At 44.1% G+C, this 27458-nt stretch overlaps 1 long non-coding RNA gene across 4 annotated transcripts in view; it reads left to right on the top strand.

Moving 5' to 3' along the window:
• Positions 1-254: 254 nt before the first annotated feature.
• Positions 255-27458, top strand: part of LOC102963528 — a 104587-nt gene continuing 77383 nt past the window's right edge. For 2 of the 4 annotated variants that reach the window (XR_006221411.1, XR_006221408.1), the window contains exons 1-2: positions 255-368; positions 8249-8342. This is a non-coding gene — a long non-coding RNA (uncharacterized LOC102963528). The remainder of the gene's footprint in view (positions 369-8248; positions 8343-27458) is intronic. The other 2 variants (XR_006221409.1, XR_006221410.1) reach the window with 2 other exon arrangements.

The raw sequence follows: 27458 nt of genomic DNA, 5'->3' as shown, positions 1-27458 counted from the left end.
TTTGTAGTCCCCACAGTCTCAGGCACGTTTTGACACAAGCTCCTTGAGATCCCAGGTGCTACATGTATCTGTTGGAGCTCACAGTGAGGGTTTAGCCATGGGCAATCGCATCCCCCCCCACTCTCACCCTTGAAGTCAGCATAACATCACAACCTACAAGAGCTCCAGGAGCCCAGGTCTAACAGAGGATTCCCAAACCTGCAAGAGTCATTATTGCCCAAGCTGGCCTCACCCTTTCTTGCATCCGTGTCCTCACAATGCTCCCTCCTCTTCTCTCACAGGAACCTGCATGGAGGAGGTGACATCTAAGTTGGATTGTGAAGGGTGAGGAGTTTTTCATGCAGAGGAGAGGAGCGCAAACCTTTCAGGTAGAGCTTCCCAAGCACAGACATGGGAGTGTGAAATAGTATGATGTGTTTGGGGAATGAGGAGAGTCAGGGTCAGTGATGAGGCTGGGAAGGTAAATAGAGGATATGACCTTTGCCTTCAGTCATTGGGCAATAGGGAGTCACTGAAGAATATGGAATAGTGGAATTGCATGGACGTATTGGTGTTTTAGACATACCATAGAGCATGGTTTCCTAGGAATGGACTGGCGGTGGGGCAGCCAGGAGGGAGGCTGTGCCATAGTTCTTATACAATAATAGCTTAAATTAACATGGTGAAAGAGAAGGGGGCAGCCAAGAAATGCTTCTAAGGACTTGAGACTGCTGATTGTGGGGTAAAGGCAGGAGGAGTTGGCCCCTGGCTCAGGCTCCTGGCTTGGATGACTTGGGGCTGGTGCCAGGAGAAGGGATACATTTGGGTACTTTATAAAGTAGTGAGATCTATCTATTTTGGACGGTGACTCAGGTGGGGCTCAGGTGCCAATGTGCCCTGGATTGTTACCTACACAGGTGAGCTCAAGAGTGGGCTTTGGTCTAGAAATAAAGATCCAAGAGTCCTCAGAGGAGGGAAGAATGTGAAGCCATGGGAGGGGGTAAAATTCCCTAAAGAGAAGGTGCCAATGACACCATGAAGGAGAACCAGAGAGTGGACCCTGAGGGAGGCTAGCAGTTCAGGGGCAGGCCACATGGATGATATCTTCAAACTGTCAGGTATAAGTCATTCATTCAACAGACTGATCACTTCCTATCTGCCAGGCTCTGTTCTTTATGCTATGAATGCAGCAGGAAGTGAGATAGAAAACCTCTGACCATGGAGGTACATGCTAGTGGAGAGAGGTGGACATAAACCAAAGTAAAATATGTAGCAGGACAGGTGGTGGTTAAGTGTTCTGGAGGCTAATTAAGCAAAGGATGGGGGGTGGCTAGGGAGGGTTGAAGTGGAGAGCTGCAATTGTAAATGTGGGGGCCTCATTGAGGTTATATTTGAACAAAGATTTGAAGGAGGTGAGTGAGGTGGATATCTGGGGGAAGACTGTTCTAGGAAGAGGAAACAGCAAGCGGCCCTAAAGTAGGCTGTGCATGGCACATGGAAGGAATAGCTGGGAGGCCATGCAGTTATCACCAATATTGTATAAGTATTATTGTTATATAGTTATTATATAAATTTTCAGTATCTACCCCTGCTCTGTACTGCAATGATTTTTGTAGAGGTGATCTTGGGCAAGTCCCTTAACCTCTCTGTACCTCAGTTTCCTCATCAGTAAAATGGGGATAATAATAGTATCCAATTGTTGGTTAGATCAGATGAGTTAGTATATGTAAAGTACTTTGCATAGCACCTGGTACAGAGTATTTGCTGCTACTACTAGTATCACTATTATTATTTTTATAATCATCATCTCCCTCTCTCTAGACTTCAAGCCCTTTGAGGACAATGGCTGTGTGTGGTTCTTCCCTGCAGCCCAGAGCCAGCCCAGGGCAAGGCTTCACAGTGTAGGCTCTATAAGGGAGTTTTTGGATAGAACAAATAGAAAAACAAAAGGCAGGACATGGAAGGAGCCAGGTCTCTGGCGCCCCCCCACCGCCCCAGCTCCCCAGACCCTGCAGAGCTGGCCAGGGCCTGGACGGCTGGGGCTTGAAGCAGGCCCAAACTCCATGCGCATGTGGAGCCTCCAGGCCTGACAATCTATTTGTTATTAGGGTAATAAATAAACAAGTTGCTTGTCAGCACAGGGACTGGCACGAGCGCCTTAGAAGATAAATGCTGCCTCTGAAATAGACAAATATTTACCATCCTCCAGACGAAGTTGTCAGCCCTGCTAAAGGCCTCCGGGGCTTAGAATTAAAGTGCACATTGAGATTTTTTTTCTACCCTAATGGAAATATATAGCATACTTCTTCATAACAAAGAATGTGTAGCTGCCTGTCCTTGAGCACCTACTGTGTTCTGGGGCTTTCCATCACACTCATCACAATCCTCTGGGGTAGGAATTGTGATCACCACATTCCAGATGAGGAAATTGACACTTGAATGAGTGAAGTGACTTGCTAAAGGCCACACAGTGAAGGCTGAGATTTGAACCTGATCCCTAGCCCAGGCTCTGGGTTGGAATTTCCTGTAGCCAGTATGTCAAGATCCTTAGCTCAGTGGGAGGAGTGGTAGGCACAAAGATGGGCTCCTCTCCACCTTATTACTCTGGGCTCACTTCTACTTTCATGGAACAGACAAATGAGGTTCTTAAAGGACTGTGTGCCTGAATGAGGTTGTCACAGGAGGATGGCAGATGTTGTTTGAGTTTTAAAATGACAGAGCATTAGAGCTGGGAGAGGCTTTACAGTTCCTTATACAAATGGAGACCAAGGTCTAGCCCAGCCCTGATATGTTAGCTTCTGCTGTGTGTGCAGGAATCATGTGACATGATCCCCACTTCACAGATCAGGAAATTAAGACTTAGAAGACTAGCAACTTGTCCAAGGTTACATTGCCATGAAATGGCAGCCCCAGGGTTCCAAAGTGGAGCATCTCCAGAGTGTGTAGGTAGAGTGAATGGGTCACCTACATGCCAGGCTGTCAAGATCCACTCCTGGTTCTGTCATTTATTAGCTGCATGACCTTGGGCAAGTTACTTAGCTCTTTGTGCCTCTATTTTCTTATCTGTAAAATAGACATACTAATAACTTACCTTGCAGGGTTGTTGGGAGATTGAAAAAGTATGTATAAAGTACTTATACTCTGTCTGACATATAGCAAAAATATTAGTAATTATTATTTATTACAAATATTAGTTAATTATTATTATCATTATTGAGTTGCTTGTGTGTCATTCATTCAGCAAAATTTATAGGTGTCTGAAGCAGATGCTGTCAGTACCCACACATATGCCCCCAGAATTTACCATTTCTGAGCATAATAGGCAGGCCAGAAGTACCAGGGTGTTAGCATACAGAGCAGCTTTCAGCCAATAAGTAATGGCAGCTGGTGGATACATACCCCAGCTCTCTCACCCCTCAGGTGGGATATTCCGAGACAGAAGTTCTACACTGGTTCCTGCAGTTACGTTCCACCAACTCGTAGAGGTAACTTGCTTAAAAATACACCCTCTATTGGTGCCTTCCTTTCCTTAGCTCACTTCCCAATATCCCTTCTAGAGTTTCCTGAAACCACTTTCCAAATACACTACCTGCAGTTTAATCCTTGTTTTAGAATCTGTTTCTGAGGAAACCCAAACTACCCAAAGGTAGTTTCTAATGTGTATCAGATCTTATGTTTGGGGCTGAGTAGGCAGGTGAAGTAGAGTTGGGAAAATGAGGAGAGAATTCCTGGCAGAGGGAACAGCATCTGCAAAGGCACAGAGATATGAATTGTGTTTGGTGAAGTGTGAGGAGAGGAGTATTGCTGGGCTAGTTTGACTTTTACTTTGGCTGTGATATGGACCGGTTTAGGAAAGATCCCTCAGATGGCCATAAGGAACACTCTGCCCAGACAGTAGTCTCAATTTAATATTTGAGGACCGTCTGCAAAAAGTGGGGTGTTCATCTGCATTTTTCCTGTAAGGTTCCAAAGGTGTTCATCAGCTTAAGGTTGGTTTTAAATAGTTGAATTTCATTAGAAAAACACTATAATTGCTGATGGACCTCATTATGAAAGGCTCAGCCTAGAGACTGTGAGGGCATCTGAACATTCTTTGAACATTCTTTGGTACAGGCAAGAGGCTCAGCTCAGTCCTAGAAATGACCTCTGCCTCCCTCAAAGAGCAGGGACAGGGTCTGTCCTCTTCCTCTCTCTGAACCCCTGAACAAGGCTTTCTTTTCCTCATGTTCCTTCTCCAAGAAGCATCTCTTCTACATATAAATCACTGCTCTTCTCAAGTCCCTGAAGTTCCTTTTGGATGTGTACTCTCTTTCAGTTCAGCAAACAGTTCTTGAGTTGTACTTGAGTGGAACTCTTGAGCAGGCCCTGGAGACCCAAGGATGCCTCAGATGTGAGTCTGTGCCTCCAGGGAAAACTCTCACTCTTGAAGAAGAGATGGGCATGTAAACTGACAGTGATTTATATGGTGGGAAGATGTCACAACAGAAAGGCAGAGGGAGGGATTAATCAAATCTAGGGAACAGGTCATGGAAAGCATCTCAGAGCCAATGTAATCTAAACAGGGTTTTGAAGGATGCAGAAAAGTTGGGTACTGCTCTTCCTTGACTAGGTGTGTGCCTTCATAGAGAATGAGCATCAGACTCTGCCACACTTTCAACTTCTTCCCCTAACTCAGACTCCTCCAAAGCTAGATATGCTCAGGCTCTATCCCCATCCTCAGCCACACCTTGAGTCTCACCCCATTCTGGTGGGAAGAGAAAGTAGCTGAGAGCCTGGGACCAGCACTGCCCCACCCCCATTCCCACTTTGCTTTTGAATTCCTGAGCTGGAGCTCCTGTCCCAACTATATGAACTCTGGGTATTCTTTAGTTTCTCCCAGTGAAACTCTTGTATTTTATTATCTGATTTATTTTGTCCTCACAATATTAGATAGGCCCACAATATTGGATAGGTGGAGCAAAGTTCTCAGGGTCACACAGTCAGGTAATGTTTGAGCAGATCCTTGGACCTGGGACTGGCTGAGCCCATGGTACCATTCTAATAAATCAATTTGTTAAAGCCTTGGAGATGCTAGAACATTTGGATAGAAGATTCTAAAGTTGCTGAATATCTCAACAATCAACCTGGCTTCAATCTTACCTTCTTTCTACTAACAAATTTTCAATTTGTGATAATTCAGAATTTGTGAGCTGGCCTGAAATTTACCTTTGCCTTTGCCATGAAAAGTCTCAGCAGAGGTACATATTTTTGAAGAAAAAAGCCCTGCTATTTGGATGTTTAATTGACACTAAATGTATCAACATTATGTGCCCATGGCAAAGATTTATATTCATTCATAAGAGTTAGCTATTCTAAGCATGGTTTTGATGGGCAGTAGAATATGCCACTTGTAGAGATGTGGGGGAAGAACATATTTCCTTGCTTTCATCCTGTAATTCACACTTTTATTTGTCAGAGACTCTGAGCCTCTGCCCCACAGCCAGTCACACTAATTCTGATTATTTATTTTTCATGTACTTTTATAATGGGACAGTCCTCTGCCCATGCCAATTGCTGTGCCATTACTCATGTTGAAGATGAAGGCAAAGTGGTTAAGGAGGAGAGAATTGAAGTCCAATCATAGATTCCCCCACTGACTTTATGTGTCCTTGCACAAATTTTTTAAACTTCTTGAATGTCATTCAAGTCTCTACTTTGGCTTAACTTCCTTTTATAGCTCCAGCTTCTGCTTATATTCCATAGATTACCTAAACCCTTCACTCAAACATGCTTACTTCCCATTCCAGGAACATGCTCCATTCTTTCCTCCTTCCTCCTTCACTAGGAATGCTCTTTCTTTGCCTTAAAATCCCATGCAAAATGGGGCATCTGCATGGTGCAGTTGGTTAAGCATCTGACTCTTGATCTCAGTTCAGGTCATGATCTCATAGTATGTGAATTTGAGCACTGCATCTGGCTTTGTGATAATGGTGTGGAGACTGCTTGGGGCTCTGTCTCTCCTTCTCTCTGCCCCTCTCCAGCTTGTGCTCTCTCTCTCTCAAAATAAATAAACTTTAAAAATTAAAAAAAAATCCCATGTATCTTTCAAGACTCGGATGAGAGGCTATTTTCTCCATAAAGCTTTCTTCTCAGCTGGCTGTGAGCCTCCCCTATCATCTCTTTGAGAGATTTTAGTCACATCCTACCTGGCATTAGAATTCTTGTAGACATGTCTTTTTCCTATTACTAGATTATAAGCTCCTTGAAGGCAAAGTGCATATTTTCTATATACTTATAAATCCACATTATAGACCTGGGTGTACAGATGTAAGTGGAGAAGTTGGAATTTATACTTGGGGGTTCTGACTGCAAAGCCCCTGCTTCTGTATCCTATGGAATGGATAAAATAACTTCAATTTCAAATGCTGATAGTTATTTTGTACTTTGTGTTACCTGTAAAGATGAATCGTAAACTCTGAAGTTCTGTCATTCTCAGGAGATTATGGGATGACTCTGGCTTTCTTGGATGGCCAGGTGGGAAATTCAGCAGGAAGTCAGTTGCAGATCTATGTCAGAGATTTCACCATGGAGCCCAAGTCTGGATTTGGGGGACATCCAGGCCTGAGACTGACCATCCCTTGTTCCTGGGATCTTCAGCTGGGTGGGATTCTGAGGCTGTGTGGGGATCTGTACAGGTTCCCAGTCACCCTTCTTATACCTCAACATCCACTCTTCCAATCTTTTCACCATCCAGTGTGACTCCTATATATCTTGCATTGAACTAGGTCCTGAAAATACAAAGATTAACCAGACACCATCTTTATCCTCTAGGGGGAGGCAGATATGTGAACAGATAATGAAAGCCTATGGAGATATATGTTATGGTAGAGGAAAACCTAGGTGTTGTGGTGGCCCAGAGCAGAGGGCCCAGGGGATCTGAGAGATCACACTTTCTGCCTCTTGCTCTTTCTGGACTGTGGAGTACATTGACTCATTGTGAGATCTTAGACATATCACATTTATTCTCTGACCTTGATTTTCATTCTCTGTACAGCAAGGTATCTGGGGTCAATGATCCCCCCAGATCTTATCCCACAATATTTAACTCTGTAAGTAAGTATTGATGCCTCTGTACTCATGCTGCTGGGCACAATGCCAGTCATCATAATACCCTCAATATTTCTCAAGAGGGGCCTCCTCAGAGCTCCAGGTCTCATCAGGCAGAGAAGCTCTGGTATTAGGTTGTTGACTCAGGACTTACAGAGAAGTTTCAGGTCATCTATTGGTGTCTGTCAGTGCTGGAATGGCCATGTCTGCTCTGAGCATTGCCTGCCTTCCTCCTATTTCACTGGGGAGGCTGCTCCCTGTAAACATCATGTCAGGACCCGGGGATGCAGTGTTAAGCAAAAATAGATGCAGTTTCTATCCTCATGGAGTTTACAGTCTAGTTGGGGAGTGAGCCTTAATAAAATGGTCAACAAATGAATGTATAATTACAGCCTAAGATAAGTGCTCAAAAACAAGAGGCATGGTTCTAGGAGAGCAGGTATAGTAAGGACTGAAAAATATCAATAGATTTAGCAGCATAAGGTCATTACTGAGGGCTGTTTTGTTAGAGTCATAGGTCCAAAAGCCACACAGGAGTGGGCTAAATTTAAATTGGAGGTAAAGAAGTGGAGATGGTCAATGTAGGTAACTCTCAATCAGTGAGCACTGAATGAGCTGGAAGGAACTTCAGAGGTCTTTCATGGAAGGCACTTTAAGAAAGGTCACAAAGTGAGGCTCCTGAGTTGCTCAGTCCATTGAGCATCTGACTCTTGATTTCAGCTCAGGTTGTCATCTCAGGTTTGTGAGATCAAGCCCTGCATTGGACTCTGTGCTGACAGCATGGAGCCTGCTTGGGATTCTCTCTCTCCCCTCTCTCTCTGCTCCTCCCTCACTCATACTCTTTCTGTCTCTCTTTATCTCAAAATAAAAATAAATAAACATTTTTTAACAAGAGAAAGCTTACAAATAGATTCACAGACATCATCTTTGTAATCCTTAGAACAATCTTGTGACACGGGAAGGTCAAATTCACATTTGACAGATGAGAAAAATGGAGACCCAGCAAGGTTGTGTGTCTTGAGCAGAGTATTCACAGCACACCCAGGACTGGAACTTAATTCCCCCAGAATCCCTGCCCTCCTTATGCTCTGCAAACACTGTTTGTTTAGAGGTTATCTGAATGAATGTGTATTGTTTTCACCATACTCAGGGTTTCTTTATTACTTCTTCCTTCTCTCCTCAGTACTGAAGGATTCAGGACCATGGCCAGCACCGAAGCAGCCTACAAATTCTGAAATAAGCTTAGAGTCTTAGCCAAAGAGATCAGCACTGCCTTTGTAAGTTGGTTTTCTCAACAAACATAAACCAAACATCTATTAAGTATCAGGTGCTGTGAGAGGTGCCAGAGACTCAGAACTGGAAAACTGACCTTAGGGAACCTACCATCTAGGATGGAGAAAACGTGGACACAGATAATCACAACAGAGTGTGAGATATGCACAAAGGTTGTGGGATCAAAGAAGGGTTCCTGGAGGAGGCCCAGCCTGAGCTGAATCTTGGAGAGACCAGATGGCAGTGAGGAGTTACTGGGTAGTTTTAAGCAGGGGCTTGAAAACGTCACATGTGTGTTTTAGAAAGGTCCCTCTGGTGCATTGTGAGAATAAAGGAGGGGGTGAGAGAGAGGCAGGGGCTGACTCAGGAGACTGAGCAAGAGGAAGGAGTCCCCCCAAGCTCATTCTAAAAGGCACAGCAAGGTTTTCATCTCACTTGCAACAGTAGATGGAAATATCCTGGGTTTTACATGTTTCCTTTTGGCACTGAAAGATTTACCACCTTGCCAGCTGAAGCTGACACTGTGAGAGAACTGTGTTGCTGGTGGAAAGGAGGGAATTGAAATTTGGGGATAGAGAGAGGAAGGAGAATTTGATTTGCTGAACAGTCACTATGCATCAGCACCATGCTAGGTGCTTTTCACATATTCTCATTTAATTCTCCCAACAACTTGTGAAGTAATGAGGTCCCCAGTTTCCATAAAAAGAAACTTTATGGAAGAGGATCAGAGATGCCAATTAACTGTGGCCTATGGCCACACACAAAATAAAAGGGAGAGCCAGAATTTGAATTCAGATCTGCATGTCCCCAAACTCCTCACATTCCCTCTTCATGCACATGCTGTTTTGGTGGGGACCCAGCTGACAGAGGAGGAGAATAACGACTTCTGGGCACCCACTACTGCAGCCTCCTGTTCACACACAAAGGAATAATCATATTAAGTATTGTTTTCTCAGTTCCTAAACCCAGAAGACTTGGAAGGCTGCAAGTAGACATAGGATCTGTGACTCAGCCCCTCCTGGGCTGGGTGCATTTTGCTTGTTCCTTACCATCCCATAGTACCCCGTCTTGCAGAAAAGAGTGCTTCTGTGTCCAGGAATGAGAAATTGAGGGGTTTCATATTGGTGCCAATTACCTGCTCTGACACCCCTCAGGTGCCCTTGGCCCCCAAGTTTTGGAGGCTGTATCATTCTCTCTGGGCACTTTGCTGCGGCTGTGGTGATGTCTGCCGCAGAGCCTGAGGAAGCTTTATGGAGATGGTCACACTCCAGTGCCCAGCCTACTTGTTGGAACTTTCCAGAAATATTGCACTGCAGACATTTTCCACGCCGTTATGCTAATGGAATCAGGAAAAATCAATTGTCCTTAAGGAACAGGGGAATGAGACGTGCTGTAAATGCCACAGAATGAGTGATTGGTTGATTGCTTGCCGGCGATCGGAGCGCGTCTCATCCCTACATTATTCTGATGAATTTTTATGGCATGCCTCCTCTCTTGCTTGCTCCCTCCCCCCACCTCACCCCCCTAGCTGGGGAAGAAGGTTTATGGCTTGCAGCTTCTCAGTTGATTGAATGCAGCTGGCATTGTTGCAGCAGAGGACAAATAGGTACATTTGCTTTACAGGCTGGGAAAAGTGGGTTTGGAGAAATTGCACTGCCACGTCCCTCTGCAACAAAGGTGCCCTTAAAAATGCAGATATTTTTTATGAAATGACTTTACTCTCCTTCTTGGCTGTCCGTAATCTTCCTATCAGAGGAAAGGGCAAAAAAAAAAAAAAAAAAAAAGGTTGGGGGAAAGAAATATATGGCTTGCAATTCTGCGGAAATCCGATTTTTCATTCTCATCACAAAGGAAGCTAACGAAGGCATTTCATTAGTATTCATTTTAGGCCGATGTGATTTTCTCCTCTTTGCTAACACAAAAATAAATAAATAAACAGTCGAGCCATGTCTGGGAAACTGCCGACAAGGCGGCCTGGAGCAGAGGTCAGCATTTTCTAGAACGAGTGTATACCGCATTCAGCAAGGTGGCCAAGAAAATGGATCCAGCTCAAATAAGGACCATCTGGGGCAGAGAAGAGACAAGGTTTAGGTGGAGACAGGTCCCTTGGGTTTCAAAGCTGGTGTCCAGCTTGGCTGTGACAGTTTATGGACTGGGGAAAGCAAACAGGCTGTTACTATTGTTTTCCATGAGGAGTTTGTGTGATTCTGGCTGCTGGTCCTGAGGCAGGGGATATTTCACATCTGGTCAGGGCACTAAGGAACTCCTTCTATTGTTTATTCTTCCCTGTTTCTTTCTCAAGGACAGCTAAACCCTGTTGAGGGCTGAAATCATATTGTGAAAATCTGGGAGTTTTTGGCTTGGAAGTAGAGATTTTGGGACACAGCTGTTGTCTTCATCCATCCAAAGGGGCATTGTGGGCAGAGGAGCAGGCTTATTACATTGGGCACCAGAGGGCTAAACTAGGATCTGTGGGTGGAAGTGACAGTAGGCAGAGGAATCTACCAGATATGAGATCAAATTTCAGATCAAGCATTTTCTGGTGTGTCCATAGGCAAGTTATTAATGCCTCTGAGCCTCAGCATCTACATTTGTATAATTAGGTAAGTTAGAATAAAATCCAATCTTTTTATTATTTTCTAACTAGGATCAGGTATAGTAACGTGCAGTGCTGGGAAGCAGGTATTGGTGACTGCTTTGTAGAGAAGTTCCCCTTCTGAGGTTCAGAGAGGTGGTAAGTTGCACAACCTCTGGAAGCAGGCTCCTGGTCTCTGAAGTCAAAACTTCTTACCTGCCCCCCAGCCCCAGGCCCTCTTGTTCAGTGGCTTCTTGGGCTACTGTGAGCAGGAGGTGAGACACAGAAGCAGATAGCTCTTTGTTCTTAGATAAAAATTACCCAGTTTGCCTCAAATACCAAGTCATTTTATACATTTCTGTCTCTCTCGTGGACTGTGCATTCCCAGAGGGCATTGTTCCTTTGTACCCTCTGTGCTCAGTTCCAATGGCTTAGCAATTCCTGACTTGTCTTAATGTGCCATATCCTTGGATGGTTACTAGCCCTGGCCTGTGCTCTTGTGCCTTTGCAGAACCTTCTTCCCTGCCTTTCCCATTTGGCCAAGTCTTACTGATCCTTCAACTCAGATGCCACCACTTCTGGAAAACCTTCCTGGAGACCCACACAGGTCTTTATTCTCTCTGTGCTCTTGTGGGGACATGGTGTACTTTTTGTAGAACTGTAACTGTAATAGTAACAAAAAGCAGCAAGAATCAGGGAGTCAGGTTGACTTGGGTTCAGATCTTACCACTGATGTACAATCATGAATGAGTCTCATTTTCCTCCACGAGCCTCACTTTCCTCATTGGGCAGTGAGGATGGTGATATTACCTACCTCCAAAGACTGTTTGGAGGAGTCAAGGAGTACTATTTGCAAATTACTTTGCTCAGTGCCTAGGCACATAGATGACAGTAAAAATTCAGAATGAATGAATGAATGAATGAATGAAGTTTCTGGTTGGTTAGAAATCTTGATAAAGAAGACTGAGGACACATTTTCAAATCTTCAGTTTCCTCACTCCTGTCCATATTCCCAGAATAATAACTAACCACACAATGTGCCAGGTAGTTAGTGGCAGGCCCAGAGGTAGCACTAGGGTCTCTGAGGCTCTAGTTTAGGCATTTTTCATGTCTCCCCTCCCAATCAGGACTTTAGCTCATCAAGGGCTCAGTCCCATCTTCTTCACCTGTCTCCCTACTGTGGGTAGCCCATGAGGTGTTGACTGGAGGGTGATAGGGCTCAGTTGGGGAGATCTGAAGTTCTCAGTTCAACCCTGCTTGCCTGCGATCCCATGGCTGTCAGCTTTCTCATCCATCATGGGGCAATAATATTTCTTTCCAGGCCTACTGCGCTGGGCTATTACTGAAGAGGGAGAGGAAGAGGAAGAAGAGCAGGGTGCTTCATCAGTTCTTGTGCTTCTAGGAATTAAACTGATGGCTGTTGTTGCTGTTGTGGTTGTTGTCATTGTCTCTCAAAAGAGTCCCCACAGTCAGGGTCTTGGTGCCAGTCTCTTAGAGGAGATGGCTCTGCCCTTGAAAGCCACTCTCTCGGCCTGGCTTTTCCTGTGGGTAATTTGAAACTGGGGCTCAGAGAACTGAACTCCAGTTAATGGTTTTCAATAAAGAATTAAGTGCTGCTAGTCAGGCTGGCGCTGGGGCTGGTTTCCCGGAAGGGGGAGAGGGCTGAGGGAGGGGGCAGTTGCACTCATTTAGGGATGCGTTTGCATTTTCCGGTCAGTTAGGCAGCCTGATGAAAAAGGGATAAGATCAGGCCACAGCAGCCAGAGGGTGGAGTGGAGGGGGGAGTAAGAGAGACCCAGACTTGCACTATGCAGGCTTCAGGGAGGGAGTAATGGTCACTGCCATGGAGCTAGATGAGTTGTTACCACAGAAAGTACTTTTGTCAGACACCTGGCTACTGGCCCCTGCCCTCTGGGCAGCCCCTATAGCAAGGAATGCTGAAGCCTTTTCTGCTATGGCTGCCTCCCACATCATACATCACCTTATTACAACCATGGCTTTCACTGTGCTTTCTGCACAAAATAACTCCTTAAAGCTTCATCTACAACCCAAAGGGGTTGCTATTATTTTCATCACTCTTGCTTTGCAGATGAGGACACTGAAGTACAGAGAGGTTAATTAACTTGCCCAAGGTCACACAGCTTCGGAGTGGCAGATACGGGCTTCAGAGCTGTGTAGTCTGGTGCCAAAAGTTGTGCTATATAATCACTATGCTGTATAACCTGCTATTCTTTACGAGGGTCTCCAAATCATTTTATCTACAGCTCATGAGGTTACTAGGGGAGGGTCATTAGCTCCACCTCATGGATAAGGAGGGACTGAGGGTGAGGGAGGTGCTGTGTTAGGGAAAGGGGGCTTGAAAGAGAGTTAAAGAAGGCATCCAGATATGAGGAATGAAGTAGAAAGATCCCATGAGAAAGTTATCTGCAGCAGGTATCAAAAGCCTTAAAAATGTTCAAACCCTCTGACTGGGTATTTCTGTTTCTGGGAATCTGCCCTAAGGAAATAATACTGCTACAAAAAGGCAATTCTAATAAAAGAAAAGATTGATTATAATATCAAATGATTGGAAGCAATTTAAGTACCCAACTATGGGAAATGGTTAAATAAAATCTGGTGTTTACACCTGATTTGACAGTCTGAAGCCATCAAAAATAGTGGTTCTGAAGGTGACATAGTAGTCTGGAAAAATACTTATGTTACAGTGTTAAATAAGGAAAAAAGTAAGACAAAATTTCACGAATAATAAAACCTCAAGTATGTACCAAGTATATCGGAGCTATGTGAAAGAACAGCTGCTATGTTAGGATGATAAAATTGTAAGCACTTTTTCTCTGTTTTTCCAACTTTCTATAATGCTATTTAATCTTATATTGTTTTTTTAAATGTTTATTTTTGAGAGAGAGAGCATGCACACGAGTGGGGGAGGGGGACAGAGGATCCAAAGCGGGCTCTGTGCCATAAGCAGAGGGCCCGATGCGGGGCTCAAACCCATGAACTGTGAGATCATGACCTGAGCCAAAGTTGGACTCTTAACAGACTGAGCCACCCAGATGTCCTAATGCTTTAATTATGGATAAGTTGGTGGACTTGGTCCAGGATATTATTTGATGGCCTAAGAAAGGTTAGGCCTTTCCATGACTCAGTTTCCTAATCAGTAAAATGTCAATAAGACTCCCTTCTTTTCAGGACTGCTATATTTAATGAGATAGTAGGTATAATGTACCTTGCACAGTGCCTATGCATCATAGGACTAAGTGATGTCAATTACTCCCCTGAGGTTTCTTCCATTTCTCACAGGTTATCTTCTGACTTATTGAGGTTTGCCACAGTGAGGGTGGGACAGCCACATCCAAACCTGTATTCCAGAGATGGAGTCTCCTTAGGTCAGGTGTAGACCTGTCAACCCTCCATTGCCTGATACAAGCCAAAAGAATGAAGGCTAGAGAGGGTCAACCGGACCCCAAGCCCCAAGGCAAACTCTGAAATTTACTCCCCGTGCTTCCACCACCACCACACCCCCCCACCCCCACCCCCAGCCTCCCTAAGCAACACATACTACCAAGCTAGTTTCCTGTATAGCATCTCCCCAGGACTTTTGGCATAGAGACTTGTGTGGCTCTGATGCTGCCTGCTGGGGGTCCAATTCCTTCATCCATTTGTTTGCTTATTACTCATTCATCTACTCACTCCTTGAATCATGTAGAGGGAGTCAGCTACAGTAGATCCTCACTGAGTGTTGACTTCATGTTTACTGGGGGTGGGGGTGGGGGTGTGCGTACTAGGGATTTTCACTTACCCTAGCTTATCGAATATTCACATGTGCGCTGCAGAAGAGGTTTGCTTAGCAGAGCTTGGCAATTAAAAGAGCAAAATACAAATGAATGTTTCCTCCTATAGACAGTCAGTCCGTCTGGCCCCTGGCCCTATCAATTCTGCCTCGGTACTGCCTTTTGGATCCAATCCTTCCACTCTAGCCCTCTGCTTCAGCCACTTGGTCTCTGCCAGAGTCACCTTTATAAAACTGAAACCTGACTAGGCGAGCATCCCAGCTTTTTGGCTTGGCAAGTCTAGTTTCCCATGGTCTGACCAGGCAGCTCATCACACAGCCACTGTCTGCTTCTCCCTGTTCCTCAATGTCCCTTCATGACTTTATGCTTTATGTACCATTCCTGGTTCCTACAATTCCTTTTCCTGCATGGCAAATGCCTACCTGTACTCTAAAGCCTAGCTCAAATCCCCTCACACCTTTGACTCCCATATAAGATTTGCTGTTCCTCCCCTGTACCCATCTTCCATCCCACTACACTGTGATAAATTCCCAGTCTGTTCCCCTCTGGCTCCCTTTCCCCCAGGACTGTACATCTCTCTCAAGGGCAAGAACCATGTCTTTTTATTTCTGTGCCTCTGGAGCTTAGCTCAGAGCCTGGCACAGACAGGAGGCCCAGTGAGTGTTTGTTGACTGAATTATGGATGACAGTGTGATCTCAGGGCCTCCACTAGGGAGGAACAACAGGGCCTCTTGACCTCTTGGGAATGGGAAGTGTTCGCAGCTGAATTCTCCTGGCAGACGCTTTTCAGCATCACCAGCTGCTCACTCCCCAGAGGCCCTGTCTCTGCTCAGCTCCCTGATGGGTATAAGAACATTTGGCCATAAACCTACCTAGCTATGGGATTGCAGCCACCACTTCATAGGGAGCTGACTCTGACAAAGCCTTGACCTGTGCAGCTGGACATGCAGGAAGTCTCATGGTCTGACCCTGCTGCATCTCAGTCCCATGCCATGCCTCTCTGTACCCTCATGCTCTAGGCTACAGCCAGACTGAAAAGTTTTCTGAAGACATCCTGTGACTTCTCTTTTTAAAAACGATTTCTTCTGCCTGGAATATTCTCTACCTGCTCAGCCCTCCATCTTTGCCAGTGGATTCCTACTGACTCTTCTGGTTAGGTCAGGTGTCACCTCTCCTCTGGGCCAAGAGCCTGTCCTGTATACCTCCCAGGCTCTGTGTCACCCCCATTGTTGCACTGTTCATACAACATTGCCATTACCTGTTTATTTTCTCAATAGGCCTGTGGGGTCCCTGAGGACAGGGAGTTGGTCTAATTCGCTTTGGAGTCCCTAGCACCTGGATCATGCTAGATGCTCACAAGTATGTGTTGGCTGGCTAGCTGGTATGATGGTTAGGGGGTATGTGGTGCTAGGACCCTTCCCTGTTGCTCAGTCTAACTGCAATGTGCATATTGTGTAAGGGTGAGGGTTACAGTCTATAAGAGGGCACACCCAACCCTCAGGCCTGCAGGGTAAGTAAAACACACTGTCAGTGAAAGGCGGCTGAGAGCATTCCCAGTACAGCCCTGGTTTGGAGAGAGACCTGGGCTTTAGGACCAGCCCTGCTTCACACTGACTCTGAGCTTTCTCCTATCTGTCCAAACGTGCTTCCTGATCTCTAAAATGGGAACCACAACCCTTGCTCAGCTACTTTACAGAGTGATTGTGAGGACTTGTGTGACAGTGTCTCTGAAATTACTGCTTAAACTGTTAAGTGCTGAGCCTGTATTTTCGCTCGGGGCGGGGCGGGGGGGGGGGTCGGTGGAGGGAAGTGGTGCTCAGCACTGTGATGTAGCAATGCTCACTAGAGGGAGCAGCTGAGCAGCAGGACAGGTCCTCCTCAGAGCTCCCTGGCTGGTCCAGAAAGAGGGAACATCTAAGACATCGCCATGAGGTCCCAGGTTCCCCTTTCCTCACGTTTCCCTTCAAATTCAAGTGACATCTGGGCTATCGTTGACGTGCTAGAAAAGTAAGAAAGAAAAAAGCCCAGCAACCTCCTACATTATTCCTGGAAGTGGCTATGAGATGGGTGAAAGTATAGGACACCGGGGTTCTTTCCCTTGAGCACTGTTTGCTCTGTTTAGCTCAGAAGCCTGGATTCCAGGGCTCTGAGGCCATTATCTGTCCATTATAGGGGAAATCTACTCGGCTATGGAATGCCACCTTAGTGGGACAGGGCTGAGGTCTGCATGGACCTCCCTTCATGGATGCCCGAAACCTGCAGGCTTGGCCTCACAGTTGATTAGCTTCCTCTCTGCTGGGGCGAGTGGGACCAGACAACGAGGCCAGCTGGAGGAGAGCTCTGTAACCCAATTTGCTGTGTAGAGAAGCCAGTCTGTCTGGCAAGAGCTAATTGGAAAGCTGCTTCCTCTAAGCCTGGACCCAGGAGGGCGCTGGGACTGGCTGGAGGAGGGGGGGCTCAGCTTGGCCCACATCACTTAGTGCTTTGTGGGAGCCGCTCCCAGCAGGAGGGCACTTAGCCCTGGTAATTGGCCAGGCAGGCTCATCATTAATTCATGTCAAATTGTATTTCTTCTTTTGAGGGAGAGAGAGAGAGAGAAGAGGTGGGGGTAGATAGAAATAAATGAGTTTCTGAAGGGAGGAGTCTGTTTTAGGGTTGGGTTGAAGCAGCTTTGATTTGGGAAGAAGGAGGGTGGTGATTCATTTGCTAACTTGCTGTTGACCTGAGCAAGTTACTTTCCCAGAGGAGGTCTCAGTTTCCTAATCTGTGGTAGGAGACAATAACTGTGATCTATTTCAGAGATGGCTTTGAGGATTGAATCCAGCTATGAGAGATGAGTGCTCTTCATATGGTCATTTCAACAGGCCCAGGGAGGCAGGGAGCCATTTACATTTCATGTAATTATTGATGCAGAGTGGGGTAGGTTTACACCTATCATCTTTTGGATGGACAGCATTTTTTCATGGCTCCATTTCATCTCTTTTGTTGGCTTATTAACTCTTTGGTATGTATTGTAGTGGCTGCTTTAGGGTTTATAGTATATATCTTCAACATTGCATTACCTTCAAGTGAGATTGTAGCACTTTAGATAGAGTCTGGGACTCTTAAAATAGTATATAGTTCCATTTCTTCTCTCCTGACATTTAGGCTGACTTTGTCATACATTTTACTTATAAATCCCACAATACATTGTTATTATTTTTGTTTAAACAATGATTTTTTAATTCTTATTGTAGTAAAATTTAGTTCTTATTGTAGTTAAATACACATAACCTAAAATTAGCCATCTTAACAATTATAAGTGTATAGTTCAGTGGCATTAAACACATTCATAATGCTGTGCAACCATCACCATCCTTCTCCATAACTCATTTCATCTTATAAAGCTAAAACTCTATACCCCCTAAAGTCAATTATTTTTTTTAAAGGGATTTAAACAATAATTTAGAAATCTTGTACATTTACCCATGTAGTGGCCATTTCTCATATTTTTCATTCCATTTTGGAGATTTCTATTTCTATCTGGTTTCATTTTCTTTCCGGCTAAAGTATTTCCTACAACATTTCTTATAGTGCTGTTTTGTTGGTGATGAATTCTTTCAGATTCTGTGTGTCTGAAAAAAATTTTCTTTTACTTTCTCCTTTGAAAGATATTTTCACTACGTATTCTTATAGGTTGACAGCTTGCTTTCTATACTTTAAAGATGATACTTCAGTGTCTTTTGGTTTGCATTGTTTCTGATGAGAAATCTGTTTTCACTTCATCTTTGTTCCTCTGTATATGATGTTTCCTTTGCCTATGATTGCTTTTAATATTTTCTTTTGTTACTAGTTTTGAAAAATTTGATTATGGTGTGTCTTGATATAGTTTTCTTCATTTTTCTTGTGTTTGGGGTTCATTGGGCTTCGTAGATCTGTGAGTTTACAGTCTTCATCAAATTTGGAAAAAGTTTCAGGCATTATTTCTTCAAATAATTTTTCTGTCTTCTCCCCTCCTTTATGGGCTTTAATTGTACATATATTAGGTTGAACGAAGTTGTCGCACAGGTTATTGATGATCTTCTCATTTTAAAATTGCCTGTTATTTTTTCTGTGTTTCACCTTAAATAGCTTCTATTTCTAGTTCTTCAAGTTCACTAACATATTTTTCTGTAGGGTTTAATCTGCCTTCAATCCAATGTATTTTTTATCTCAGACCTCACAGTTTTCACCCTTAGAAGTTTAAAATTTGAGCCTTTTGTTTGTATCTTCCATGACTTTATTTAAACTTTTTAAACATAAGGAATATAATTGTGTGTCTGTTTTATGTCTTTGTTTCCTAATTCTAATATCTGTGTCAGTTCTGATTGATGTTTCTCCTCAGTGTGGGTCATATTCTCTTGCTTTTTTGCATGCCTGGTGATCTTTGGGTTCTAGACACTGAATTTTACCTTGTTGGGGGCTGGATATTTTTTGCGTTTTGTAAAATATTCTTGAACTTTGTTCTGGGATGCAGTTAAGATACTTGTAAACAGTTGATCCTTTTGGGTTTTGATTTGAAGGTTTTTAAGGCAGGACCAGAGCATCTTCTAGTCTAGAGCTAATTAATACCCATTATTGAGGTAAGACCCTTCTGAATGTTCTACCCATGCTCTGTGAATTATAATCGTTTTTTTTCTTCAAGTTTCTTGGGGAGAACAGGTATTATTTCTGATGCTGTGTGAATGGTGGGAACTAATGGATCTTTCCTGTGCCTCGTGTAGTTTCCTCACACATATGCACTCAATACTTGAGGTGAAACCTCTATAGATCTCTGTATTTCTCTCTGTGCAGTGCTCTCTCTCTCGAGTGCTCTGTCTTATGAACTCTCACTGTCTTGCTATCCTTGGACTGTCAGCTCTGACTTCCCAAATCAGGGAGTCCATCAGATTCTCCTTGGGTTCTCCCTCCCTGTTCTGAAGCCTAGAATCTCTCTCAGTGCAGTAAGCTGGGGAAGTTGTAAGGTCTGCCTTGCTTGTGTCTTATTCTCAGGGGGTCTTTGTCTTTTGTTGCTTGTCATTAACTGTCTTGAAAACCATTGTTTCATATCTTTGTCTGGATGTTGTTGTTGTTGTTGTTGTTGTTGTTGTTTCAGGTAATAAGATAAACCCTATCCCTATTACTCCACCTTGCCTACAAGTGGAAGTTCCCAGGGAGGCAGTAAATAGGGACATTTTTAAGAAAATGTGTGTCTAGCTCCAGGCCTTGGGGTATGGAATTTGCAGGGTTGGTAGACAGAGTGGAGGACAGTGATGAAGACATCAGGATTCCTGGAATCTATCCCTGGCTCTTTTAACTATCATAATCTTTAAAACAAAATCCAAAATTACTATCATAATGTTCCAGATCCTTCCTAATGTAGGCACCTCCAGAAGGGCTCCTTAAAGAAGAGAAAGGAGCCCAGGAAAGAAGAAGGTTAATAAGGGAACATTTAAAATTGTGTAGAATTCCATTTAATTTGGGGGAAGAGGGACTGATTTATTAAGGATTTCACCAAATGGGATCGAGTTTTGGTACAAGTATTTTGTGTATATTATTTGATTTAATGGCTTAATTTATTTGGACCCACTCACTAAACTCTGATCCCATACACAAACCTGAACCCTGTTATCAGACTGAGATGTCTCTGTGCAGATACTGAGCTCTAACTGTGATTTCAGGTTAAACTCTGAGGCCAGGATGCACTGAGTCACATAAATAAGAGTAGAGCTCATTCAATACATCCTATTTCCACCATAGTAAACTCCTTTAAAGATTTTGTGACTAACAGCTTTCTCTTTGTCTCAGTTCTCCTTTTTAAAAGCTGAGAGTCTTGGGGCATCTGGGTGGCTCATGACCAACTTCTGCTCAGGTCATGGTCTTGTGGTTCATGGTGTGGGCCCTGCATTGGACTCTGTGCTGATAGCTTGGAGCCTGGAACCTGCCTCCGATTCTGTGTCTCCCTCTCTCTTTGCCCTACCTCTACCCCCCTGCTTGCACTCTGTCTCTCTCTTTCTCAAAAATAAATACACATTTAAAAAATAAATAGAAGTTGAGCATCTCAATGGCCTCAACTGAAGACTATATATTCTTCTGAGATTTACTTGTGTAGGTGAACAATGGCTCCTAATTCTACCAATCCCTTGTAAAAAGCTCTGATCTCTATCCAGGTTGGCTCTGACATTTCAGTTCTCTCAGTGCCCACTGTGAGTTTGGACCTGGAAGGGGACAAGAAACACCAAGGAGAAGACATTTTGCCCAAGCCCTTATATATGAAATGCAATCATAATGCTTTTTAAATATTTTTTGTTGTTTGTATATACCTTATTAATTATTTAATCATTCAGCAGTTATTGATTGCCCAACTACTATGTGCCAGGCACTTTTCTAGTTACTAAGAATAAATCAGCAGACAGACAATAATCCTTGCCCTTGTGGGCCTTGTGGTGGAAGACAGACAATAAATAATAAGTATAATGTGTAAGTAAGCCATAGAATATGTTAGTATGTAATAAGAGGTATTGCCTCTGAAAGTCATCACCACAGTGCCTGATACATAGAAGGTATCCAAGAACTCTTTCTAAAAAGCTAATGTGGCATCTTCACCTTGGAAAGCCAATGGGAGCCAAGTATTGAAGAATGAGGAGAAACTCACTAGGTATGTGAGAGAGGAGTATCTGGCATAGGGAAAAACAAAATTCGAAGTTGGAGATGGGGGACACACTTGGGGAAATAGTGCCTATGGGGAGAATGTGTCAGGCTTTTAGGGCTGGCAGATGTAAGTCATGTCAGTACCATGGAGAGCTACAAGGGAGACCAACTTCTGGAAAGACCTCTTGAAGCATAAGAGAGCCCTGGCATATGACCAGCTGATTTTGCCTGGCCAATTCAACCCCCAAACAGAGTAACTGTTAAATTCAGGCCAGGCTGCTGTCTGAATCTGAGTGTCAGTCTCAGAATTGGAAGCTAGCGCACCCCTGCCTTACATCTCTTGCTATCGTAGTTGTTGGCAGAATCTGGTGGCAATATCTCTAGAACTGTTATCCAAAGATCTGGGTTTGAATCATAGTTATACCAGAAGCCATCTGCACAGGTTTGGACAGGTTAGTTTTTCATATGTAAAGTGAAGATAATGAACTTATAACGATGTTGTGAGAACTAAATAGGATGGAGTTAGCAAAGCATCTTGTGCAGTGCCTGCAACATAAAAAGCTAGATTGCAACACTTTGTTGAAGGGTAAGTGAAATCTCTAGCAATGTTAGGGCTTCTCTGGAGGTGAGGCATAGTATCTCACAGGCAGATAAAGGGAATATGTCATTTTAGACAGAAAAAACAGCAAGAGCAAAGGTAGAGAGGCATGAGAGTGGATGGCTGGCCCAGGAAATGGAGAGTAGTTTAATAAGATTGAAGCTATACAGCTGCCACTTTTATTCTGAGGTCTCCTAAACCACTATTTTCAGCACAGAGCACTCTGTTGAACCTCCAGACTTTATTTCCAGCTAGCCTATTGTGCATCTCAGTTGAAAGATCTACATGCACCTCTGACCCACCTTTCCAAAACAGAATTTACCACTTTCCTCCAATGTGCTCTTTTCAGATGACATGTTAGAAGGAAGAAGTGTGTCTTATGAATGGTCTTAAACTGGGTAGAAGTTTTTGGAAAGGATGTGGTGACCTTATTCTCCTTTCCAAGTGAGAGCAGAAAATGAGAATGGCTTAACCTAAAGCATGAGATAATTGGATTAGAGAAGGAAGAACTTCACTATCATAGAAACTCAAGAGAGTTTCCTGTAAGAAACTCAGGAGAGGTGATCAAGAAAAGCCATGCAATTCTCTTTGCTGAAAGAGATATTATCATCTAGCTGGAATATTCTCCTTCTTCATCACTACTTAGTCACTATTATAATAATTGAATTATTAATATCCTTTTAACAGCAGTTTACATTTGTATAGAGCTTTACAGCTTGTAAAAGGTCTAATTTGATCTTAATCGCCACCCTGTGAGGTTATCAAGACAAGGATTATTAACTCATTCCCCCTCGCCCTCATTTTATACATGGAGAAACCGAAACTGCAAACCACAAAACTGACACAATTGGCAAGAAATCAAGTAGTGCAGTCAGGAGAAAAGCTATGTCTGCTAGTTTCCACTGAGGACCCCCCCCCCCCACTCCCATTTTATTTTCCAACACAGCACTCTGGATGTCAACTGAAAACAGCAAGAACAACAGTTGAATATATGACTAAAGATCCACTGAGTCCCTCTTCCTGGTGCTGATTTCAAGGAGTGGGAGAATGAAGGGGACCCTTGCTCAAGGAATTCAGGAGTTTCAGTTCAAAGTCCTAGAGCCAAGTTATTAGGCAGGAGGGGGTCTGATGCCACATTAGCTTTAACCAAGAGAATTGGCAGTAATCTATTTCTCACATGGTCTAGGACTTGACTGTTTACAAAGCATTTTTACGCTCCCAATCTCATTTGACATGCTGCCCCCACCCTGTGAGGGATGTGTCATTGTTATCTCCCATTTTCCAGACATGAATGAGGAACCTCAGAGGGGTGAATGGATGGGCCTGAGGCCCTTGGTCAGCAACTGAGATGGGATCTGAATTGCCATCTCTGGCCTCTCGGTTCAAACTCTTTCTCTCCCTCTTTCTGCCGCATCCCAGCTGCCTCTGGCCAGACCCGAAAAACAAATCCTGTAATTGAGTTGGAATGTGGGTGCTGGGGCCCAGGAGACAATGTTTCCTGCTTTTCAATCTGTTCTTAATTTATTAAAGTGATGAAATAAGGAAGAGGCCCAGAAGGGGTGGATGTTTTCCATCAGTGAGTCACGGGAACCTGCAGAGGCAGAAGGTCAGGAGGAAGGCGTTGTTGCTCGGGCAGCTCCCCTCCCCCTGGCAAAGCCCACTCAGTACTGGGGTGGGGGTCTACTCAGAGGTGGCCCTGGGAGTGAAATAAACTGAAAAAGAGCAGGATCCACAGAGGACTCTTTCCATTCCCATAATGTGACCACCTGAGTACCTTCCCTTTCAACTGACACACACTGAGAGTCCTAGGAGAGACATCCAGGGAAGACAGGAGAAGGCCTGGCCCAGCCTGAGGGGGACCAGAAAAGGCTTCCTAGAGGAGGTGACATGGAAGCTGAGAATTGACAGGTGAAGAGATGTTATCTGGGAAAAGAGGAGGTGAGGAGGAGAAGGCATTTTCTGGGCAGAGAAAGCAGTGGGTGAAAGGCCTGGAGGGGAGGGAGAGAATGGGTGGAGCCAGCAGATTTGAGAAATGATGAGGGGAAGAGCAGGGGCTGGCAGTGCTCATATCCCACAGGGTCTTTGGGTCAGGCAGAACAGTCAGATTTCCTTTTGCTGAAGTCTGGTTGTTAGCTCACTTTCTCTGGCTATGCATAGAGAATAGACTACAAGGATTGCTGGGAGCAGCAGCCTGAGGCAGGGAGAGTTGGTGGGGCCTGAGGCAGGGCAGTGGGATGGGGATAGAGGTGGCAGAGAGGGTAGAGGGAAGGAACATAATCCTTCCTATTAGACAAAAGGGCTCCTTTATGGATGATTATTGGATGGTGGGTGGGGGGAGGGAGAGGAAAAAGCTGGCTTGGCCCAGGGCTTGGTGGCTTGGCCCTGGTGGCCACTATTGACACTTGTCTGTGCACAGTGGATTTGAGGGCCTTATTCTCTAATCACCATTCCTACTCAGGCTGCTTGCCATCCCATCCACTAGGCAAAAACTTTTCTGTGTCAGCCTTGGGGCTGGGCACTGGGTATGTAGTGACCACTCAGAAGCAGTCCTTTCCCTCCAAGTGAGAAGACAGGCATATAAATAGTGATGACCATATGGTGTAATGCAGCTGGATTAGAGGGGTTGCAGGACTCCAGAGAGGGCACCAGAAGGAAGTTGGCAATCAGGGGAGGCTTTCTGGAAAAGGAGACTGCAGAACCAGTTCTTGAAGCCTAGATAGGAGTTAGCTGGCTGATTGAAGGAGAACAGATTATTATGAGGATGGAAAGGGGGTTGTGAAAGAGCATGATATGTGCAGGGAGGTCTGTGGGTGGAACTAGGGGAGAAGGAGACAGGCAGGGCTGGGCTTTTATGGCCTGGCTCTTTATGCACTCTGCTCTTTCAACTGAAGACACTTTTCTTTTTGGTCCACTTTACACCACCCTTTGAGGTCCATTTTAAATTCAAACTCTTGAAGTCTTCCTTGATCCTATGGTTGGTCTCAAGTAATTTATTGAGCATGACTCTTTACATATTTATTTCATTTATTCATTACAACATCCCTGTGAAGTTAATAGTTCAGTTCAGTTCAACAGCTATCTAGTCCTTACTATGTGCCATACTCTAAAAATACAGAGAGAAATCAGACATTGTTCCTGCCTTCAGATAGCTCACATTCTAGTGGGAAGACACACCTATTAACAGATACTTAAAAAAATGATATTGGGGACTATTGTCTTTGCTTTGCAGATGAGGAACTAGATTTATATTTATTTATTAACTGACTTTACCCAGGTTCCTAAAAGGAACCCTGTTCTGGGTAGCATTGAAGTCAGTGTTTTGTCTCCTGCTCCAGTCAGCTCCCATGACACTTACCACTTATCTGTCTTGAGGATATATAAAAAAAAGAAATGCTGGTAGATTTGACTTACTCCCATACCTTGTTTTTAGTTTATTGAAAGTAGAATCCAGTGTTGTGAAGGGGTCTTACAGAGAGAAATCTTGTGAAAAGATGGGAACTAGCATTTAGGAAGTACCTCCTGAGTGTCAGCCTAGTGTTCTTGTGCCAGACCCACTTTCTACCCATGTGCCCCTTTCTCTGGGCTCCTAAAACCCTCCCATCCACATCTACATTGGCTCTTCTTATCATGGTGAATGACTCTTGGTCACTACGCATTCATTTTTCTATCTCTGTCTTCCTTACTCAATCAGTTTAGAAAATTAGGTATAGCATGTGGGCTATTATCAGAGTTTGGTAATCCTGAATTGGATTGATTTGAATTTTCCTTATTGATTTCCACATGCTTTCATAGAATTTGCATGTGTCTCAGTGAGTATTTGTGCATGTTGAGCCTGGGTTTTTGTAATGGCTAACCCATAGCTTCCATTATGTGTGTGTAGCTCCCAAGTGGGGCCTTGCATTGACTCTGTGTGTTTCCTACAAGGGTGTCCACAGCCCCTTCTAAATCCTATGTATGCCTTCTCACCTCATCAGCATCGTATTCTGACCCAAATGTCCCTTTCTTCTAGAAATACATTTCAGGGTAACTCGTGTCTCCTAGTCTTGTTTGAAATAGTTCAGCACTCTGGGGTTTGGAGACTGGCCTCTTGGTGCATATCAAGAGCCTGTATTTGCCAGCTGAGCTCCCCAGCTATGTGACTGCTGAAAATGTGAGAGGGCCTGTTGGTTCTGAAGGGAAATGGGCAGTAAATGATAAACTACACTCAGCCCCCTGTACTGCCTGCAGCTCTGAAAATGCTCCAACTGGTTTGTAGCTTCTCTAAGAGGCTGAACATTTGGGGGGACGGGTAAAAAGGTAGGAATTTGGAAATTGTCTTCAGACAGTTTGTGTTTCTGGGTATATGAGAGAGACATCCCCCCTCCCCAGCTGATCATGGTGTTTTAATGACTCAAAATCATGAATATTAAACCGAGGGAAAGTTGACAGTATTTAAATGAGCATCATTAAGAGACACATAAATTAACAGGGTTTTTAGTTCTTGTGGAACTGCCGTTTCAATGTTAATTAAACAACCGGAGTGCTCGGGCGCTTTTGCAGCAAACTGTCCCCAAAGTGTGCTGCAGAATATCATTATGGGTGGCTGCCTCACTGTTTAATTATTTCCAAGTTGATTTTTTTTGTTGTTCATTGCTGCAGTAGTTTTATGCTTGTCTTGCATTTGGAAAAGGTGATGGAGCTGAACCTCCCAGGAAGCTGCGGTGTGATCTGCTGGCCCATAGCGAAGACCTGAGCTGAGCAGTGCTTGTCCCTTAATGCTGGCCTCTGTGAGGGAAGCCCCAAATGGGCCTTTGGGTTTCCTAATGGACTGGTCCATGGCTGAGTCTAGGAGGCACCTGGATACTTAGGTATAGATAATCTCACTCTTAGAAAGTTGAGGGCCTGAGTTTGGAGGGAGCCCTGAGTTGGGGAAGCAAAGGCAGGAGTGATGGTGAGGGAGGGGGTATCGGTGGCCTCCATGGATATGTTTGAGGCAGTGTAGAGTGAAGGACCAGCAGCCCTGAGATCTGCTTTGGACTCCAGGGGTCTGAACTAAATGACCTTGAGGCAATCCTTTCCCTTCTCTGGCATCAGTTTCTTCAACTGTGAAATGAAAAGGTTTCTCAAAGAGGGTGATATCGCCCACAAGAGGGTGAAAAGTGGTTCTTGGGGGTTGGAAAAAAGCTTACTTTTTAAAAAATGTATAAAACACAGAAATAAACAGTATAAAATCAAATACATAATATAACTGGTATTAAAATTTATGGGGGTGGTAATTAAGAGAAAAAAATGTTTAGAAAGATTTTGTAGGTGGGATATAATGGAAAAAACGTCAACAAATCCTTCATCTGTAAAGAAAAGAAAGTCCATTGTAAGGTGGCCAGATGGACACATACCCTAGGATACAGAAATGGTCATCTAGAAGAGGGCCTAGCACATAGGAGACAATATTTATTGAACAGATAGATGGATGAAGTGGGCCTCCTTATAGCATTCCATGAAATGCTATGAAGTTTCATGAACATATTTA

Source organism: Panthera tigris, chromosome C1 (genome assembly GCF_018350195.1).
Source record: "Panthera tigris isolate Pti1 chromosome C1, P.tigris_Pti1_mat1.1, whole genome shotgun sequence".
NCBI lineage: Eukaryota > Metazoa > Chordata > Mammalia > Carnivora > Felidae > Panthera > Panthera tigris.
Note: the sequence above shows the minus strand (reverse complement) of the source record. Positions and strands in the feature narration are given on the sequence as shown.